Below are 20,892 nucleotides of genomic sequence, written 5' to 3'. Positions count from 1 at the left end.
GATCTTCAACGACTCTTGTTTATTTTTAAATTCACCTCAGTACTTGTTGTAACTAATTGTTCATTTGGACTGAAGATGAACCCAGGGAAGGGTTCGAAAGCTTTTTGTAAAGTTTTAAAAATTATACACGGACTCTCAACACTTTTTATTATTGTGGACCCTTTAGAACATTATATATACCTCTGCGATAGAGTTTTTCTAATTATCATTATTCTTAATAATATAATCATAATAATAATAATAGAATAATAATAATAATAATAATAATAATAATAATTAACATTATATTATTATTATACTTAGGAAGAGACCCTCTCTCAAGCATACTTTATTAAAAGTATGGCTACTTCAGCAGCGTTACACTTGTAGAGATTCTTCTCTATTTCAAAATTGGTGTATATATTTGAATTTTACAGATAAAACTATGATACCATAGTTATCAGTCCATTAACGAGATATATATATAAATATATATATATATATATATATATATCTTTCTTAAAGCAAGCGAGCTTTCGTCTGGAGCTGCCAGACATCCTCTTACTGGGAAGCTGAGGGTGGACTGATCTTGGAGCGGTGTCCGTCCTCGTTTTATATTTGGGTTTACAGCAGGGGGTCTGCCCCATGCTGATCTACTATTGGCTGGTGGCGGTAGGTCTTCGTTTTCATTGGGGGATTGAACCAGGTCTCAAGCCCCTTTCCCCGCGTTGATGGTTGCGATGCTGAAAGTCCTGCAGCCGCCTAGACCTCCTTAGCGGCGCGGTTACGTTGATGGGCGTTTCGCTACGCTGCGGGACGTCACGGCTAACTTGATTATGGTTGGCTGCAGGAGTATCTCGTTCGGTAGGCAACCATCTTTTAAACAAATCTTGTCAAAAGTTATTGCTGCTTCAGCGGCATTAATCTTGTAGAGGTTCTTTCTGTTTAAGTAACAACGAGAAGGCCGCGATAAGAAAGATAAGAGAAGAATATCTATAAGATTAACGCAGCTGAGGAGCAACATCTTTCAATAATAGTAATAATAATAATAACAGGTGTTGCTTCTGACTATATTAATCAAACTTTGAATGAAATTGGAGAACATTTTAGTTTTTACCTTGAAGTTTTGAATACATGAACTACCACAAGAACCACTATCCTTAAAGTAAGGAGAATAGTATTTATGGTAAAAAACCGACATGCTAACAGTCAGTCAGTGTTTATTCGGGTTTAACTTGGACACACCCAGATATCAAATGGTGTAGATTTGTATATATTATGTTTCAGTCACAGAACTGCCGGGTCATAATCTCAGAAGCGCAGTAAACACCTGCAGAAATGACACTTATGCTGCCAATTTTGCACAGTAATCTTCAGCGAATGTCGTGTAAAATTTATCACCAAGTAGAAATCTTTCATCTGGGGCGCACACACACACACACACACACACACACACACACACACATATATATATATATATATATATATATATATATATATATATATATATATACATATATATATATATATATATATATATTATATATATATATATATATATATATAAATAATTGTGTGTGTGTGTGTGTGTGTGTGTGTGTGTGTGTGACATGTACACACACTTTACATATGTATCAATATTTATACATGTAATGCTTCAAAAACTAACAATGATATGAGACCTGGAAATCTGTTTGTTCTTTGGTAAAAGTTATCGGATCTAAAGATAAACAAATTAATACTCGAGAGTAACTTATTTTTCGTTAGCTCGCCTTTAATAAAATCTTTCCAACCTTGTTAAAATTGTCATGTTTTCATTGTTCAGAAATAATTTACAATAATATTAGTAAAATGATAAAACTTGGGCATAATTTTAACACTCGCTTCACTGATGACAAACGGCTCTAAAACAAACTGAATGTATTGGGCCTCAAATTTTATTGAAATTAAAGGGATAGCCTCCTAACACTTTTGAAGATTACCTGAATATCTTAATGCTATTAAATTTCATTATTAAACCAAAGACTTCTTTCATTTTGATATATTAAGAACCGAATCTTCACTGATAGTGATGTGAAGGACAGAGAGCTACATTCATCATATGGACTTCAGTCAAATTTGTAAGCCACAAGAATGACATTCTCACATTTGCTTTTATGTTTCCTGATTAGTTTGGTCAAGGATGTTGGTGATTATCTGGAACCTGGGAAAGAGAATCAAAAGATTAAGAAAACAAGATTAACGAATAATTTAAAATTAAATAAAAAAAATGATTGACACTAACTTTTTAATGTTAATTAGAAATGCATATAACCTTATTGTTACACGACATCCTTTTTACAATAAATGATCTGATTTTCTCTTTAAATAAATAATTTTGAAAGTTTCAAGTGCATTCAACTATTGATTAATCATTTGTGCAATACACAATAAAACTGAATTTGTGTAATGAGTTAGAATATAATACCCAATTACATGGACACTCACACAATTAAAATTTCTTTTAAGGCTCCACATTTTTTTTCATACATACATTTTCAGTATAGTAGAATTCATTTTAACAAGCCTGGGTACTTTTGTTAGCAGTAATCTTTGAGTAAACTTCCTTCTTTAGAGTGTACGAAGAAAATTCATTGGTGTCCACTAATACCACTGAAACTGATGATAATTTTGTACGACATTTAACCACCCTCTTCCTCTTTCTCCCTCTTAAATAATTTCCATCGTGTTCCGATAGAATAATCATGTAACTGTTTCCTTTCCTTTCTTTCCCCTCACTCGATTCTCTCCTTCACCCAATCGACCCCGTTCCATCTCGTCATTGCAACCTTTCCAGTAAATACTTTCTGGTTCTTTATCAGTTCTCTTCAATCACATCCCCGTCCCTTTCTTGTTTTCCTCCGTTTCATATTTCTCTTACACCCTATTAATGTTTCAATCCTTTTCGATGCCACAATTACTTTCTCATCTAATCGGGTTCCTTCAATCACAGAACCCCTTCATGGTGCTTGGAATTAATTTCATCTCTCTCTCTCTCTCTTTCTCTCTCTCTCTCGCTCTCTCAGTGTGTGTATGTGTGTGTGTGTGTGTGCGCGCCCGCGCAATAAACAGATTCACAGCATTATTACAACAATTATTACTATAATCACTCCTGGTTGTGCTTCAATTTTCCCATACCACTCTTAATTCAAAAAAACGATTTCCTTTTTTATTTTACTTCCATCATTCTAAGATTTCATCCCACTGACATGGTGCCAGTTATTGAAAAACCTGTCAAAACTACCGCTTTTTTTTTAGATCCTGGAATCCTGGCTAGCCTGTATTTAGATATCTTGGTGTCGATGTCATAATAGCGAGAATAACCTTCGGAGAGTCTTTAGTATCAATCTGCGCTCCAGCTACCTAAGCCCTGGAGGCTGAGCTTTTAGTTCTGTCACCATTCTGACATTCCATGGAAAATCTTAGGACTCACAATAAATAACATAATTCTCACAAATCTGACGCATTTGCGAAATGAAATGGAGGCTTTCGTGACAAATAACGTAATTACTAAAAAGAACACCTAATGACTAATTTCTACAGAAGAATGATTTGTAGTCACGGTGAAATACAAATGACCAGGAAAGCCACGCGTGCCTTAAGTACCTATGAGAAATGAACGAAATTTTTCGATGTCACTCAATCTTCAGCCCTTACTCTTATTTCGCCACGCACAGCATAGAATACTAACCGCACATAGGGTAAATGCTCAGGAGCGGTTCACTTTGGGTAATTTTATGTTGCATGCTGATCTGAATGTACTGTATACTGCTAATTCACTAATTGTTGGAATAGCCTCGTCTACCAAGGGACTTTTCCTGAAATCATTATTGATATATCGTAATACTTTTCCTGAATTATTATAAAACATATCAGAGTACATCCCTCAATCATCATATTATAGGAGTAATTCTTACTCGTATTGCTATCAACGCGACTTGAGATGAAAGGCTTAAAACTTTCAGAAAAATAGTCATCAAAATGTAATAGAAAATACAGTAATTGTTAAAACACTGCTGTAGTTCTGTTCTTTATGTAAGAGCAGAGAGGATGTGAAATACGAATGCCAGAGCACCTGGAAAATTCTCACTACTTGATATCTTGAAGAAAATAATGCTAAGAACATGAGAGAGAGAGAGAGAGAGAGAGAGAGAGAGAGAGAGAGAGAGAGAGAGAGAGAGAGAGAGAGAGAGAGAGAGAGAGAGAGAGATTCACTGGGGACATATTGCATTCTTCCATTTCACGTAGCCAACGCTTGGGCTTAAGACAACTTTCTCGCAGACCCTGTACCATTTAGTGGCTGAGACACGATAGACGAAAGTTTTTATGGGAATCTTTATTTCCACACACAATTGCAGTTCTGGCACCCTATTTTACACTTTAAGGTCCGCTCTGTATCTCACGCTTACTGCACTAAAAAAAAAAAAAACAAAAAAAAAAAACACAAAAAAAAAAAAAAAAACAAAAAAACTAAATCTTAAGTCCTGATGATGAAAACATAAGTCTTAGGATAGGGTAAGAATATAAGATTTTGGCCAAGGGCCAAGTACTGGGACCATGAGGTCATTCAGCGCTGAAACGAAAATATAGAGTAACGGAGGTTTGAAAGGTGAGAAAGGAGGAGAACCTCGCAGTTGCACAATGAAAATTTTTTAAAGAAAAGTTGGATAGCAAGATGAAAAAGAGATAACATGAATGGAGGTACAGTAAAATGAAAGAAAGTGGTTGCAGCTTGGGGCCAAGGGGACGTTGCAAAGAACCTTAAGTAATGCCTACAGTGCACCGCGTGAGGTGCAATGACAATTACGCCTCTACGGGGCATAAGTCTTATCAGTACGATCTTGAATAGATTTTAATATAATGCGTCATTTAGCTCCGTCTAGCAAAACCTCTCGTTTTGTGGTTTGCAAAGACCCTCTCATAAGTAATACTTATGCCGACTTCCAACACAAGCATTCTTTTTAGCGAGTTAATTAATCGCATTTTACGTGGCTGAACTACTCAGAATCCACCTATGTTAATATGTTAGCAGGATTTTCCATTTATCATACTTGCATGGCTTATACAAACACATACTATAAACAAACAAACACATGTGTAAATAGAGTAAGAATGAGCGTTCTCCTTCGAGGGAGATGTCACAAATGGACAGAAATGTAAAGTGAGAGTATAGGTTAGCAATAGATAATATTCAAATTCAATAAATCTCCAACTAATGCAGTTTCTGTTGAAAGTGTAGAAAACCACACCAAGCCTGGTTCGCAATTTTCGAGGACCGTAGATAAAATAAGAAAGACAAGGTGTAAAATACTGAAAACAGAGGAAGACGACAGAAAATCATTTGTCCAAATCAAGGTTCATTATGCCCGTAGTGATGTAATACTTCATACCTACCTAAACTTAGAACTACAGAGATAAGGGTGCTAAAGAAACTGTATGCCGTTCCAAACTGAGATGCTGTGTTAATTTTACGAGATCATTTTGGTTATTTTGGAAAAAAAAAATTCTCAATTAACATAGCCATTTCCCCTACGTCTAAGAGTAATCAAAATATCACGAGAGAGAGAGAGAGAGAGAGAGAGAGAGAGAGAGGAGAGAGAGAGATTACCAAAATCCTTTGTTGTCTTCCAAACACACGCACGAGTACGCAGTGTTGCACCCATCACAGGAAACAGGGGAGCCATTCTTCAGAGTAACCAAACCACAAGCAATAAGTGATTCCGCTTCGACTCACTCATTTCCGAAGCCTTCAGACTCGACAGAGCCTTATTGGAATCACTGGCTGGGCCAATATCGGCAAATCTCGAAAGCTGGCGGTTCGTTGACTTTGTATCTCAGATCTCATGCGAAGATATTTTACATGCGGTGTCTTCAGCTGCTTGCGCTTTTCGAATCTAGCTTTCTTGGGGTTTATGTCTTCTAAGGCATTATGAAAATGTTGTTGAAGATGGAAATTAAATGAATGAATTATACTGAAAGAACAAACTCATCTTTGTTAATACATTCAGTTATCTATTTATCTAAAACCCGTAAGCACAAATAGTGACGTCATTGAACAATACAGTAAATTATCATTATCGGTTAATCCCTCGTTAATTGTAAACAAGGAATCCAATTTAAAAAATCAACGCACAAGTAGTATATGGGTAATATATAAGAATATCATTGTTGCATCCCATTTTTATATTCGAGATATGCATACATAGTTTTCATTTCAGTAATTAAGGATTCCGAATAAACTAAATACATACTTTAATATTCTATATACCCACACACATCATGTACATCATGTATGTATGTATGTGCGTAAGTGTGCGCGCGAATTTCCCCTGGATAAGGATTACCTCCGTAGAGTGCGGACCTTCTAGTTCTCAGCAAGAATTCCCTGGGTGAAGGTGCCCTTTTCTCTCCAGACTACGAGTAATCACAAGTACATAATTCACGGCTTATGCTAACAACGGCACATCGATGTAACATGTACGTTGAGACCAAAGTCTTTAAAATACTGTACCTATAGAAATAAAAAAAAGCTTGTTTCAAAACTTACAGTCCAAGCCATTACATTCGGTAACCTTTGCTCTTTCAGCGTAATCCTAGAACCTGTGTTACGTGATGGGTCACCTCAACCTGCATTACTCCATAATCCAGCCGAGATCACGCACGCTTCGCCATTTGCACTAAAGGCTTCTAAATCTACCCTATGAGGTTTTCTCCTTCGTTGAACTTCGTTTATCACAAATCAAGCACTGACCATTATTATTATTATTATTATTATTATTATTATTATTCAAAATGTGGACACATTAATATGCAACAAATCTGAAACACCAGCAACCTGTAAAGCAACATTCCGCAAGACAGAATTCTAGCCATTGAAAAATAAACTAGACCAGAGAATAACAACGACAGAACGATAATGCAGTACCTGGATCACGTTACTTATCCCATTTTATTCTACGTATTTATAGGACTCTTCGTAACGCAAGTTGTTGCAGTTTAACTGTTGACTGTAAGTCTCTGAAACTTAATATTTCAGGTAATTATTTTTCCCTTTCTTTCAGTTTTCTTAGATTTTCGTTTTTGTTAATTATAATTTATAGTGATGTTACGTTTTTCTGGTTCAGATTGTTTGTCTGTTTGTCTTGCTCGCAGGATTACTGGAATACTGGTGAATGAATGGATTGTTAGTTATTTCCTTTTGAATGTTGTGTACCAGGGAAAATTGGACTAGATTATAAGGTGGTTTGAATCTGCAATTGGATATAGGATAGGTTATCCCCTTGCATTATTTCTAGTTGTCTGTAAAAGAAAACTATTGAGATAACTTTGTCTGTCCGTCCGCAATTATTCGGTCCGCCCTCAGCTCTTACAAATTTCTGAGGCTAGAGGGCTGCAAATTGGTACGTTGATATATAGTATATATATATATACATATATATATATATATATATATATATATATATATATATATATATATATATATATTTCATATTAACAAAACCAGTGCCGCACCACCATCTGGGAAAACATGCTAATGACATCTAGCATTCGTGAGAGAAAATGGAAATGACCCGGAAAATTAGGTAACTATGCTAATCAAGCGGACAGGTGTTTAAAATCTCTAATTTCCTTTTCTAATTACAATGGAAATGAAAATGGGAAAATCTATGGATCACGAAAACCTTGAAATACTCTACGCTGAGGATATTGGCAAAATCGTGCACAGAATTACAAGTAATCTTTGAATCCCTGTATCCGACAAGAAGCGGCGGTCTATAATAAATTGCCATTGTTAGTTAGTTATGCAAATTCCACCATTAATCCCTCTTACGTAGGATTAGGCTTGACAATAACAGCGATCCTGACGATTATGAGATGATCATATATAATCATTAGTCACTCATTTCGTAGGGTAACGCGAGTCTTGGTCAATATTCACAAGTTGCTCTGAAAATTTTCATAAATCAAAAGACAATATTCTTTGTATTTTCTTTATTTAATGTTTTCCTTCTTATTTTCTTTGCTTAATTTCTTGCTTTTTATTTCCTTTATTTAACTTTTCCTTTTAAATCTTCAATTCAATTCTTCCATCTTCATTTTGTTTATCCAGATTTTCCCTTTTTATTTTCTTGATTTTGGGAAACGAATATTTAAATTCAAGCTACAGTGAAGGAAAGGAGGATCATAACATATAAGAATAAAATGGTTATATAACTTTCTCTTTTATAATGTCATAGTTACTATTTATCGATAAACAAAGGAAACAATAGACAGCGATAACCCCTCCTTTCGCTAAACGTAGAAAACAATCAGCCACTGTAATTTCAAAAAGGAAAAAAGGTTTCTCCAGATCCCGAGATGACTTTGATCATTAAACAACTCAAGAAGAAAGTTTGTTTCTTTCTCTTCTGCGAATTCTCCCGTTTTGGGGTTCCATCACAAAATTAGAGTCGTTCTTACAACAAATAGTAGGAGGCGAAAATTTCCCCGCATATTATACAGGCTGTTATACTTCTCGTATTTCTATTCACTTCTTAAATATTTATTTATAATACTCACTAGCTAAGAATCATAATTCAAACATTGAATTGACTTCGTACAACAATTCAAACATGTGTATGAGGAATAATGATCAGAATAACAATTGCAAATATTCCAAGATTGCTGAGATACGAGAAATAACAAAAAAAAAGAGTTCCCTCCATACTGTCAAGTTATAGAATCTGTACTAATGTTGAAATGAATGATAATGCAATATCATTTTATTATTCAAGTAGGGTTACAAAACTATAAGAAAAATTAGTTGACTGATAGCAGAATGAAACGAAACTGTTATTCCAAGGTATCCAAAGGAAATGATTTATAATGAATTGTCATTTTTTATATTCAAGCAGGGTTGCATGACAGCAAAATTAAATGAAAATGTTATTCCCAGAAATCCAATGGAAATGTATTACGCAAAATATTTTTTTGTTCAAAATAAAAAGCGAACATAACTTACATCTTTGCCGTTACCACATGCGATACAATAACCTTCAGTGCAATAGTAAAGATATGCGTTGTGATTGTTTACCAAAATATTGTACTATATAGAAAAATAATACAAAAAAAATCATGACATAAGCTGACAAAGAGAATCTCCAACAGAACGTTTATCTGTCAATTCTGTTTGACTCTTCTTATGATTTTTCTTTTTGGTGCCTATAAAGACACAAGACGGGCCTCGCATGTTAAGGCTTGCAGGGCAAGAGAGTGGCAGTGGACTACGTCTCTTCTGATATATAAAGATATGTACGCCGTATAACGCTGATACATTTATTATGGGGGTGCTGATTAATCCGGTTGATAGTTGGCTTGACACTTTCGCATAAAACCCTACGGTTTTCTGGAGTTTGACGAGCTCAACGAAGGCGAAAGAGTAGTTGGCATAAAATAGAAAGCTCTCAAAACATTGCCTACAGAACAAGCAAACAACGGTGGCTTCAAGATGAAGGAAATTCAAGTTCGATGTAAGAACGTAATGTTTTATGACACAAAAACCATTTGAATAAACTATCAATAGGAGAGGTTTGCAAAAATCATCTCCATAAACAAGACGTTCTTGCGGCGTCTAAATAACTCACCCATTTTCTCAGAAGCAGATTTCGCAACTCCCAAGTTCTGATATTTCGAGGACTTGCTAATATTTACTTCGAAGCCCAAAGTAATAAGCCATTGGGGGGAGGGGGAACGCAGATGGTTTCTCAACTACCAACACTACTGCCATTGTAAAGAAAATAAGACGCAGATAGGAAAGAAAGGAGACTTAAAGGTATTAGAACCAACAAGCAAGGATTTGTTTATCTCACTCAGAGACACTAGCATTACCACCACACATGATTAAGTGGAATCAAGAACGAGTTTTTGACGAAGGTTATGAAGAAATGAAGAAGAAGACTTTAGCGTTGGGAAGATAAAGAAGGACGGCTGAACATATCCTGTGGACACAATTTAAAAAAAGCACAGAGGAACAACCAGAAACCAAGAAACATAAGTCTGATACGAAATACGAAAGTTAGAATTAGTTTCTAATAGAAGCCTTGAGGGTTTAGCTTTGCACGGTAATATGATTAACAAGGCTTTATGCCAGACACTGATAAGGAGCACTTTCTACATAAAAAATTAAGTACTAGAGTTGTGGGGAGTTGACACAGATAAGAAATTGTTAGTATATTATGAATTTATTGAAGCTCTTTATAAGTTATTTATATATATATATATATATATATATATTATATATATATATATATATACGAGTGTGTATATATATATATATATATATATATATATATATATACATATAGTTACTGGTAATCTTTTTTAGGCACGAAGATATGGTAGGACGAAACTGTTGGGCATTTTCAGAGATAAACCATTTTCATTTTCTTATGTGGAATACAATTGAATATACATACACACACAAATACTATATATATTATATATACGCCTTTTATATATATAGTATGTATATACTATATATATATATATATATATATATATATATATATATATATATACACATATATATATATATATATATATATATATGTGTGTGGTCAAAATTAGTCACATAATTTATAAAATGGATATAAAGCCACTGAAAATAAGAAAAAACAAAGATAAGAGGCATTATTACAAAGGTAAACAAGAACAACAATTAATTCTTTGTTCCTTGCGTCGAAGACTGTCGACATCCTCCCATTAAATGTTCAGCCTCTCTTGTGTCCCACTTCAGCTACAACTCAAGTTCCCTCACACCCACTCGATCCGAATGAGTCTTGACTTACGCCAAAACTACTTACTGCAATCTCTCTGTTTGGTGGTTATTAGTAGGTATCTTTAAAATTTTATACCTTTCTCTCTCTCTCTCTCTCTCTCTTTTTTGTAGGAAAAACATATACACATTAATCACACATACAATGTTTAAAACACACATTACAAGTATCATATATATATATATATATATATATATATATATATATATACTATATATATATATATATATATATATATATATATATATTATATATATATATATATATATATATATATATATATATTTTATTTATAATATATATGGAACCCTCTTTTAGTTGTGTAACCTTCCATTGTTTCAATATTTTTTTTATTGATTATTTGTTCACTTCGTATCACACATACGTAGAATTTTGCTAGCGGATTAATCCGAAACCTTTCCGAAACGGGTACAATGTAAATTTCAATTTACGCACCTTGGTTAATTACGTTTCTTAGAAAGGACTACGGAAATTATCCTGAAATCTTTGTGTGCGCCTGTGAAGTATTATAGTACAGATTTAAATAATATATTGAAAAGCCGTTTTCCTATGAAATATAAAGCTAAAGTAGACTCATCAATAGGCCAATGATATTTGTAGTCGGTCATCAGCTGATTCTATTTTTGTCCTGGACCCTTTAGGTTTCTGGACCACAGCCAACGCCCTATGGCGCTCATTTCCAAGAATCAAAAATATCCTCCAAATTTAAAACTCTCTTTGGGGGATCTAGTTCGATTGGAGGCCGGAAAGGATATGGATGTAACCGTTCCCGTTTTCCGTAACGGAAATTTGTGGAAGATTTGTGGTCGTGTTTCCCGTCTGGATAGCAGCTTATTTCTTACGGCTGTTTATTTTCTTCCTTTTGATAGAATATAAAGAGGTCAGCCACATAACTCTTATTAAATCTTAAAAAAAAGATGCAAAAGCTCTTCATAAAAACTAAAAATTGACTGACAGTTTCTGCTATATACAAATATAACTGTGTGAAAACAAAATAGTCTTGTTAACACAGTTATTTTCCAAACTAAAGAAAAACAGAGTAAAGGCAAAATAATGTCCGTATCAGTCTAAGCCCAAGAAATGCATGAAAAAGGAAAAGGAGAGTGGGTGTAAGCATTAAGGTAGCGATGGACCTGCTCTAGAAGGAATAAAGGTTAGTAGAGTAAGGAAAGCAGAAGCTGGAAAAGAATTCCAAAACCTGACGGTAGAGGGAAAGAAACAATTGCTGCATCATGTAATCGGGAATTGGTGATTCTGCCAAACATGCTGGGAGAAGTAATCGAAATGGCACCTATATGAAAAAAATAAGTAAAAAATACGTCGAAGCTTCTTCGGAGCGCATACTCAAGGCCACCGAAAATACATCATTTTTCGGTGATCTCGGTATATGCTGCATGAGCGGTGGCTCATGAAACCTTCAACCACGACCGATGGTAGTTTGTCCTATAGCGTTGCCAGACTCACGACCATGACCAAATTTAACTTTCATCAAACAAAACCTAATGAGACTAGAGGGCTGCACTTTGACATGTTTGATGACTGGAGGGTGGATGATCAACATACCATTTTACAGCCTCCGAGCCTCACTCGTTTTTAAGATCTGAAGGCGGACAGAAAAAGTGCGGACGGACAAAGCCAAATCAACAGTTTTCTTTTACGGAAAACTAAAAACAGAAGCTATTATTCTTAAAAAAAACGGAGGAGTCGAGAGAAGATGTGGGAGCTGGGTCACTCCTCAAGCAAAATGCTTTATGCTTTATGCTATCTAGGAGTGAAATAGAAAATGAAGTACACACACACATGCACACACACACACACACGCACACAAAGGGGCCGAATCTCAAAAAAAAAAAAGAAAGTCAAATTAATGTTATAATAACTGGGATTTGGGAAAAGAATCCATGGTATCTAATACACACACCTTCCTTGTAGGTTTGGTTCAACTAAATTTTCATGAATATATATCACAGAATTAGACAGGAGTTAACGAAAACAGCAACGCTAGATAGTGTAGGATAAAAATAAGAAAGAAACGATGATCAAGGAGGGAGAGAAACATGGGGGAATGAATCATTAGCTCGATTAGAAGGAGGTAGACAAGAGAAGGTCAATGGTGATGAGGAGGAAAAGAATATGTGATACAACATAACATTAATGATCACAATTAAGGGTGAGGAAAAAACCAGTTGCTGCCCTTTCAAAATCAATAAATAAATAAATAAATAAATAAAAATTACACAATTAGGCAAAACGCTTCAAGAGGGCCGGGATGAATCTATTAGCAGGAAGTTTGGTTAACAGGCCCAGAAGCAAGACTCCGTTAAATGCCTCGTGCATGTCAAGCGCCAACTATCGATTCCCCTTTGTACGGGAGACAAGGTGACATGACACTAACGAGAAGGAATAGGTCACGGGTAGATACTTTTTGACGGAAACCATACAGATTCAAAAGAAGGTAAGGTTGAAGAAGCTTTAAAAATAGGATTTAATATGGATCTGAACTCTTTACAGCAATAAATGAATAGGTAAAACTATGAGTTTAAGGTCTAAAGAATAAGGAAAAACAAATTCTGGTATATCAGACGATCCCGATGGCTTGCAACCTCTTTAAGGAATTGTACAGGAATACCTACCGCCCCTCTCTCTCTCTCTCTCTCTCTCTCTCTCTCTCTCTCTCTCTCTCTCTCTCTCTCTATATATATATATATATATATATATATATATATATATATATATATATATATATATCTTGCCCAGCTTTTATGACTAAATGACACTCGTTTAAACAAATTAAACAAACAGGCAACTCTCTTATCTCTCGTTGCTAGTTATCCTTCTGCAAGAGCTAAAAATGCAAGCTGGGCTAATGAATCCTTGTAGATACAAAAATATACTTTTATTTCCCAAATTAGCTAAACATTAAATGACACTAAATGCACTAAATCAATTGAGCTATAAATATCATGTCCCCCGATTTCTACAAAAAGATCTGGTATGCATTCAATTGGATAACGGTCAGGGATTATTTTTTCATTTAAACGCCTAAAATCGACGTATACGCGGACAGAACAGTCCTTCTTAGGCACTGCTAACAGAGGAAAGTTGTATGGAGACACACTAGCCCTAATGATTCCTTCTTCTTCCCATTTATTGACCTCTTTCTCCACCTGTTCTCTGATTTGAAAGGTATGCGGTATGCAGGAATATAAATAGGTTTTGTGCCATTCTCCAAGTTTACCTTATGTTCGTACACATTAGTAAATCCCAGTTTATCACCTTGTAAAGCTACTGTATCCCCAAATTCTACCAAGAGCTCGCTTACTGCTTCAACATGCTCACTATAATCTGCATTAGTTAAATGTTCTCTAAATATTCGCTCCCTTGATTGCATTTCTGCCTCTGAAAACTCAGACTTCCCCTCTACAACAGCTACTGAACCACTGTCACTACTCCAATCTTGGAGATCTACCACATATGTATTCCTTTGGTATTTCCTAACTGTATCATGACAGTTCAAATATTCTAACAATGTAACACCAGTGTTTGATACACTGTTCACTGATGCTGTGCTAATAATCCCTCTTAGCTTCTTACTACCCTCAATTACACACACATCTGCGGGTTTTCTCTCTTCCCTCAACTTGACTTTTACCATAGCCTTTGAACCTGGCATTAAAACAACATCCTCTGATAAAACACCTATATATTTGTGGTTAGTACCTCCCCGTTCCATGATCCCATAAACATCACCATCCGTGGTTCTCATTACATCCACCCCATTGTTGTATCAGTAATAATATCAATATTAGTATCAGTATCTCCCCCCATAATGCCATTGTCACATTCACCAAAATTGTTACCACCATGGACTCCAATATCTCGCATAGCATCACCACAGTTATTCCCCATATCATCAGTGTGGGTTTTGATATTAGCACTCCCCATAATCCCAGTATCATCACCATTAGCACTGCCAAAAACGTCCCCTTTTTCAATAATCTCCATATCCTCAGTTCTAATCACATCATCATAAGGAAGAAAAACACCAGGTATTCCAACCGTTATACCATTAACACCCACATGGATCGAAATCTTGTGTCTCCTACATGCAGGATGACCCAGCAAAAGTCTGTTGCCCAACGCAACCCCTTTTATAACCAAAAATGGTTCTATTAACACTATCACCGAGAGTAAACCGTATTTGAACACAACCCAGGGTGTTTAATCACTGTCTCTGTTGAGGGTTTCAAAGGGTAATGGGAGAACATGGATCGATACAGATTATAGTCCATTAAATTAGACGCACGGGTGTCTATAAAGATTGGGATATCCACATCCCCCCTGTTCCATAAACTATAGGCCTGGGCTCTGGGGCGTCCCCCATGAGACCACAATGGCATCTTAAAAAGTAGGTGTGAGGGTGAATTGTTAATCTCAGCTTTTTCTGCTAAGAGACAGGAGGGCTTAACGACATGCGCTTGATTCCTCGAAGAGTGGTGAAATGGAAAACAGTCAGAATTGGTGACCATGTGATATGAGGTTGATGACCTTTCAGAAATCATGTGACTGGGTGCGGCACGGCCGGTTGCTATGCCATTCCGAAAAGGCATGTCCGTGCGTGTGTGTTCGTAGTGTGTGATGTATGGGGCTTAATGGTACGAGGTGCCAAAGAAGAGGGCACACTCTTTGATTACCAGTGTCGTGGTATAGAACACACATTTGGATAGGGCTCGAGGGCACACCCATCACAAGGTAGAGTAACATTAAGACTTTGGAAAAGTTACCCTTTGATAAGAGAGAGAGAAGTGTAGTGTGTACACGTTCATTTTAATTATCTTTTACATGTTGGAGTGATATAATAAATATGTCTTTATTTCAGATGGGTTCATGGCATTATATAAGAGAATGGGTTCTCTAAAAGACTTTGACCATTTAAAAGCATAATTAATCAGACTGTGAGATTTAGGTGGAATGTTTACTTAATCAAGCTCAGGAGAGGAGAATGACAGTTTATAGTTTTTTTTGAGGGCCAGACTTTGTTCTTTTATTTACTCCATTTTATGTTCATTTTGTTCCATTTAATGTTTATCTAATTTGGGAAATAAAAGTATATTTTTGTATCTACGAGGATTCATTAGCCCAGCTTGCATTTTTAGCTCTTGCAGAAGGATAACCAGCAACGAGAGATAAGAGAGTTGCCTGTTTGTTTAATTTGTTTAAATGAGTGTCATTTAGTCATAAAAGCTCGGCAAGAGGTGGTGGCAGCGGGTAAAAAGCTTTTTATAGGCCGTAGGTATGCTTCTGAAGAGACTATAGCAAGATTAGGCATATTTTTTTGAGAAAAGGGTTGTAATTATGTCACAGGCAACTCGCGTTATTGCTGAGTTAGGAATTGGGGTCTCAAGGTTCGAGACGGTGTTTCTCTCTGGGTGTGTGCCAGCCAGTGTCTTCAGCCAACAATTTGTGTAAAGTTATGTTTCGGGGAAATTAAAGTGTAATTTTTGGCATATTAAACTGTTTATCGATTGTGGTGAATAACTACAAGCACTTGCAACGGGTAAACAAGTTCGGGATCCGGTCCTATGAAGACGTGAGTGTAATTTCATATGTTTCCTTTCCTTTCTTTCTTTTTTTTCTCTTTTTATTGGTGATTAATTTGCTCAAAAGTGTGTTTTTATTTTTGATGTCCCTCGAGATTCGGTGGACATTGGAGTTTTGTGGTAACATATGCGGGGATATTTGGTGCTGTGGGTTACGCCCTGGTGAGAGAGAGAGAGAGAGAGAGAGAGAGAGAGAGAGAGAGAGAGAGAGAGAGGGCAAGTGTCTGAGAGTGAGAGAGGCAAATGGGTGGATGGTTTGCTGAGCGAAGCAGTTTTTCTCTCGAACTTTTGTCGTGTTGTCTTCTCCGTTTTTTTTTTTTTTTTTTTTTTTTTTTTTTTTTTTTTTTTTTTTTTTTTTTTTTTTTGCGCAACCTTGTATTTAATATTAACAGCGGTTCATATGGTGATTTACTGGGTGCGGTGCATGTTTGTTTATCATTAATTTTTCTGGATTGGGATTTTTGTGTGCATAAATGCATTAATGTTATTGAGGTCAGGGAGGATCGTAAGGTATAAGAGCTTTCGTAAAGAGAGCAAAATGGCTGACGCAGTGGTACGCAGACTCTGCTTCACCTCATTAAGAATGTTAGTGAGTGCGTGAGTCCATTTCGTGGAGTTGTTGCCGGGTTCTTTCACAGCCAGTACAAATCTTTACTGAAGGGATAACAGATGATGTAGAGGTATACAGAGAGGCAAAAGCTTTGTTTGATTTCAATAAGGGTGATCTTTCCTATCGTTGCAGGAGTTTTCAATATGCAAAATGTCAGACATGGGCTGATTTGCAAGCATTTTTAAGAGCAGCTTATGGCTCAAAGGAACACGGGGATATGGTGGGAGATCTAAGAGGGCTATATAAAATACGGAAAGGCCCAACTAGCCTCATCAAACATAGCTAAAAACTTTTTGACTCAGCGGGAGAATGGATAGAAAAATTGAAAACTTCTAAGTGGGTTAAAGGGGGTAGTGTCTCACTTGACAATTTACATAAACTGATCCATTTTGTGATGTTGTTGCACGACGTACCGGATGCAACAGTGGATAGTTTTGATGAAAAGATTGAACCTACATCAGATGATGAATTAATTTACGCCCAAAGTCAGAAACATATGTCTAAATGTCCCACTGTAGATAGTAAATTTTTTAATGGGACAGGCCCGAGAAATAGGGTGCAAAGAGACGCAGAATTTTCTTTTCCCCTTTTTTGTGAAAAAGTTGAATGTAATAGGAGATCGATCGATCAAAGGCAACGGCAGTTGCGTTGCTACAATTGTAATAAACCAGGGCACCCAAAGAAAATGTGTAGAGTTAAATATTGTGGAATGTGTAAGAGTGTGGATCACTATTGGCAATCTTGTCCGTCTCAGATACGGAAAGATGCGAGGCCTACACCTCAAAGTTCTGGGAGTTATAGTATGAGAACTTCCCAGGCAGGTCACTTAAGAGGGCAAAGGGATCGGCGAAATCTTTGGGAGGCCGATCAGCAAAAAGGGTACACACACACACACACACACACACACACACACACACACACACATATATATATATATATATATAATATATATATATATATATATATATATATATATATATGCGCGTGTCATGGATTACTACAGAACCTCTGAACTTGAATTAGGTTTAATTTTTTTTGTCATGTATATACAATGAAACCAGGCCTATCTTCAAATTTGTTTTCATCTTTTACATATATGGCCGGCAATCTGTGGACATTTTCTAGCAGTGCTACTGGCCTTTTTGGGTAGCTATAAGAGTCGTCATTTATCCATCATAACAAAAACTAAATGTCAGACACCGATAACGGCATAGACTTCTAATAAATTGTGAACGCAAAGTATTCCCCATAAATCACAAATTCTTTTAAAGAATATAATTTCGTAATGAGGTAAGTTATTTCTGCCAATTAGAAAATATGCTTTTAAGATGTACTTGTTATACCGTACATGAAATACATGGTCGGTGAATGTACAGAATGGTTTTTATAAAAAACCTTACTCCATAATGATTTGATTTTTGATGACGATTCCATTGAACAGGTCATAACTTATCAGAAATTGAATGAAGCTCTTCCATTCCCACAAAGCAATTGTTGAATTATTATCACTAAGTATACTTCCCATTTTTCACCGCTATAAAGGAAAACTATATATATACGTCTTCTGTTGATATAGGAATTCACAATTAAAAAGTTCTGTTGCTCTCATGAAACCAATTTTTAGTAATGAAACAAAAACGTATTTCCTAAATTACAATGATTCTAAGCTATAGTTTACTGTACAAATATCAATTCAGGTACTGTTAATCACTGAAGAAATTTGATTATGTACCATTTCCTTATTAGTGCAGTTATAAAAAATAACCATTTTATATTTCATCACACTCATTAGTCTCTCTGCCTTCCACGAAGAGAGGCTTATCCAGCTTTCATTAATTAGGCCTCAAGATCCACAGAAAAAGAAGAGTGAACAAATGTATTACACATGTAATCAGCATTATGCCGTAAAATCAATCTTCTCTAGGCTTACACGCAGGGGACATGGGACAATAAAGGAAAGATAAAGATATATAATAATATATATATATATATATATATATATATATATATATATATATATATATATATATATATATATATATATATATATAGTATATATATATATAGACATAAAGATTTCCACAGGACTGCACAGCTCCCTTTATTGGTCAATCTGGAAGGAAATCAGATTTCCTGGAAGTGGAAGATGAAGTAGAAAGAGGAAATTGGATCAAAGAAGTCATGAAATAATAGAGATAATCACAACTGCAGATCTGTGATTTTGCTCCGTGAGAAAACTTAGTTGTATAAAAATTATAGCCACACAAACTGAATAACAAAACATAGTTTGCAAAGCACGCCAACCATTAAAAAAATGGACAAAGTTTGCAATCGAATTGACAAAAAGGCCGAACCACAGTCTTTAAATAGGAAGAACTTCCAGTGCGGCAATTCAGCTCAATCAGAGAATTCGTAGAGAATGATAAAAAATAACGCGAACCTGCATCTCTTACCAGCGCAACCTTTGACATTAGGTTATCTACGTAGTGTTAGGTAACAAATCCAATACAGGATTTTACGTTTATGCATGCTAGCATTTTCCCTGTTTCCATGCACAAGTACACGAGAGACGAACTTAACTTTCAACCTTTCAACATCAAAGGGTCAAGGAACGTCGATTTCAGTAATATTTTGGTACAAAAATCTTTTTTTCATACATTCTTATTCTAATTAAGTTAGTGGATGTTATTCCATTCTGTCAGATATTCATCTTGCTAACATATATGGATATAAAAGAGCAAATGTACATCAAATGTCCTATGGAAAACGCAAAAAAGCAGAAAGTGTTGGGTAAATTATATAAACATCGAGTGAAAGTACTGCTCAGATCATAATCAAATTTATATCCCTATTACATTTAAAACTGGTTGATCTCGTCACCGATCTCTAGCCGCTGTTGTAAAAAAGATATTCAGGGAAACTGTTCAAGAGGTTTTGAGTAATGATAAAAAAGCAAATATGATAAAATAAAACTGGAAGCAATCAAAGGACAATTTATAATATTAAATCTTTTCATAAATTCCTAAAACCATCTTGTTACAAACCTCAGCATTTGAGGGTTATGGAATGATTATATATCACTGCGAAAGTATTGTATTACGGGATAAATTTCGCTGACATGTGGATGAGAGAGAGAGAGAGAGAGAGAGAGAGAGAGAGAGAGAGAGAGAGAGAGAGAGAGAGAATATGGAATAAAATAAAAACAAATAATCTATCCCTCCGATTCTGTTCCAATAATATACCACACAGAGATAATCCTCAAAACATAAAAGTGAAAAGTGATTTCCCCCCCAAGGCCAAAATAGAGGAAGGAAAATCGAACGTCGAAAGGATCTAATAAAGAAGTGACCTAACATTTCCCCTGGCCCACTTTTAAGACGCAAGTTTCTAACCCCAAGACAAACATATAACTTCTTTGGGAAAAAGATTCAAAACAAATAAAGCACGAAAGCCGCTCTCTAAAACAATCGAATCGGAAACGAGCGGAGAAGAAGGGCGGCAGGTGATAAATGAAAATTGGAACATAGAGTGTAAAAACGACAGATAGAATGAAAGGAAGAAAGAGCGAGGGAAGTGAATGAGCCGATAAAGCACTGAAAGGCTTTCTAAGAGGAACTGCAAAAGCATGCCATTGAAAGAATGTATATAGTGTATATATATATGTATATATATATATATATATATAATATATATATATGTATCACATATATGTATATGTATATATATTATATACACACATATATGTATATGTATAATATATTAATATATAGTAATAATAATATAATATATATATTATAATATATATATAGATATATAACATGTATATATC

At 35.4% G+C, this 20,892-nt stretch overlaps 1 long non-coding RNA gene across 1 annotated transcript in view; it reads right to left on the bottom strand.

The window, feature by feature from the left end:
- Window positions 1-1,752: 1,752 nt before the first annotated feature.
- The window catches only part of LOC135221530 (uncharacterized), a 308,567-nt gene continuing 289,427 nt past the window's right edge, over window positions 1,753-20,892 (bottom strand). Inside the window, exon 4 of the long non-coding RNA XR_010316006.1 lies at window positions 1,753-2,182. This is a non-coding gene — a long non-coding RNA (uncharacterized LOC135221530). The remainder of the gene's footprint in view (window positions 2,183-20,892) is intronic.

This window comes from Macrobrachium nipponense, chromosome 2, assembly GCF_015104395.2.
Source record: "Macrobrachium nipponense isolate FS-2020 chromosome 2, ASM1510439v2, whole genome shotgun sequence".
NCBI lineage: Eukaryota > Metazoa > Arthropoda > Malacostraca > Decapoda > Palaemonidae > Macrobrachium > Macrobrachium nipponense.
This window is presented reverse-complemented; position numbering and strand designations above follow the sequence as displayed.